Source organism: Phaseolus vulgaris, chromosome 9, assembly GCF_051622355.1.
Source record: "Phaseolus vulgaris cultivar YP4 chromosome 9, ASM5162235v1, whole genome shotgun sequence".
Classification (NCBI taxonomy): Eukaryota; Viridiplantae; Streptophyta; class Magnoliopsida; order Fabales; family Fabaceae; genus Phaseolus; species Phaseolus vulgaris.
The window spans coordinates 965,001-967,500 of NC_143506.1; positions in this window are offsets into that span (position 1 = coordinate 965,001).

A 2,500-nucleotide genomic window follows, 5' to 3' on the forward strand; every position below is an offset into this window, starting at 1 on the left:
CAAAACACCAAAATCTTGGAACTTGGCTATGCACCAACCATGCCAAGATCAATTCCTTTTGATCCCAAACTTCTCCCACATCACTTTGAAGGCATTTGTGAGGATTGAGTCCAGCCACTTTTCCAAAACCATGATTTTCGTTTTTCACCAAAATCACCACCAAGTCACAAAATCAAGCCAAAAATCCAAAATCATGGAACTTGGCTATGCACCAACCATGCCAAGATCAATTCCTTTTGATCCCAAACTTCTCCCACCTCACTTTGAAGGCATTTGTGAGGATTGAGTCCAGCCACTTTTCCAAAACCATGATTTTCGTTTTTCACCAAAATCACCACCAAGCCACAAAATCAAGCCAAAAATCCAAAATCATGGCACTTGGCTATGCACCAACCATGTCAAGATCAATTCCTTTTGCTCCCAAACTTCTCCCACATCACTTTGAAGGCATTTGTGAGGATTGAGTCCAGCCACTTTTCCAAAACCATGATTTTCGTTTTTCACCAAAATCACCACCAAGCCACAAAATCAAGCCAAAACACCAAAATCATGAACTTGGCTATGCACCAACCATGTCAAGATCAATTCCTTTTGATCCCAAACTTCTCCCACATCACTTTGAAGGCATTTGTGAGGATTGAGTCCAGCCACTTTTCCAAAACCAACATTTTCGTTTTTCACCAAAATCACCACCAAGTCACAAAATCATGAACTTGGCTATGCACCAACCATGTCAAGATCAATTCCTTTTGATCCCAAACTTCTCCCACATCACTTTGAAGGCATTTGTGAGGATTGAGTCCAGCCAGTTTTCCAAAACCATGATTTTCGTTTTTCACCAAAATCACCACCAAGTCACAAAATCAAGCCAAAACACCAAAATCATGGAACTTGGCTATGCACCAACCATGCCAAGATCAATTCCTTTTGATCCCAAACTTCTCCCACATCACTTTGGAGGCATTTGTGAGGATTGAGTCCAGCCAGTTTTCCAAAACCAACATTTTCGTTTTTCACCAAAATCACCACCAAGCCACAAAATCAAGCCAAAAATCCAAAATCATGAACTTGGCTATGCACCAACCATGTCAAGATCAATTCTTTTTGATCCCAAACTTCTCACACATCACTTTGAAGGCATTTGTGAGGATTGAGTCCAGCCAGTTTTCCAAAACCATGATTTTCGTTTTTCACCAAAATCACCACCAAGCCACAAAATCAAGCCAAAACACCAAAATCATGGAACTTGGCTATGCACCAACCATGCCAAGATCAATTCCTTTTGATCCCAAACTTCTCCCACATCACTTTGAAGGCATTTGTGAGGATTGAGTCCAGCCACTTTTCCAAAACCAACATTTTCGTTTTTCACCAAAATCACCACCAAGCCACAAAATCAAGCCAAAAATCCAAAATCATGAACTTGGCTATGCACCAACCATGTCAAGATCAATTCCTTTTGATCCCAAACTTCTCACACATCACTTTGAAGGCATTTGTGAGGATTGAGTCCAGCCAGTTTTCCAAAACCATGATTTTCGTTTTTCACCAAAATCACCACCAAGCCACAAAATCAAGCCAAAACACCAAAATCATGAACTTGGCTATGCACCAACCATGTCAAGATCAATTCCTTTTGATCCCAAACTTCTCCCACACCACTTTGGAGGCATTTGTGAGGATTGAGTCCAGCCAATTTTCCAAAACCAACATTTTCGTTTTTCACCAAAATCACCACCAAGTCACAAAATCATGAACTTGGCTATGCACCAACCATGTCAAGATCAATTCCTTTTGATCCCAAACTTCTCCCACATCACTTTGAAGGCATTTGTGAGGATTGAGTCCAGCCAGTTTTCCAAAACCATGATTTTCGTTTTTCACCAAAATCACCACCAAGTCACAAAATCAAGCCAAAACACCAAAATCATGGAACTTGGCTATGCACCAACCATGTCAAGATCAATTCCTTTTGATCCCAAACTTCTCCCACATCACTTTGAAGGCATTTGTGAGGATTGAGTCCAGCCAGTTTTCCAAAACCAACATTTTCGTTTTTCACCAAAATCACCACCAAGCCACAAAATCAAGCCAAAAATCCAAAATCATGAACTTGGCTATGCACCAACCATGTCAAGATCAATTCCTTTTGATCCCAAACTTCTCCCACATCACTTTGAAGGCATTTGTGAGGATTGAGTCCAGCCAGTTTTCCAAAACCATGATTTTCGTTTTTCACCAAAATCACCACCAAGTCACAAAATCAAGCCAAAACACCAAAATCATGGAACTTGGCTATGCACCAACCATGTCAAGATCAATTCCTTTTGATCCCAAACTTCTCCCACATCACTTTGAAGGCATTTGTGAGGATTGAGTCCAGCCAGTTTTCCAAAACCATGATTTTCGTTTTTCACCAAAATCACCACCAAGCCACAAAATCAAGCCAAAACACCAAAATCATGAACTTGGCTATGCACCAACCATGTCAAGATCAATT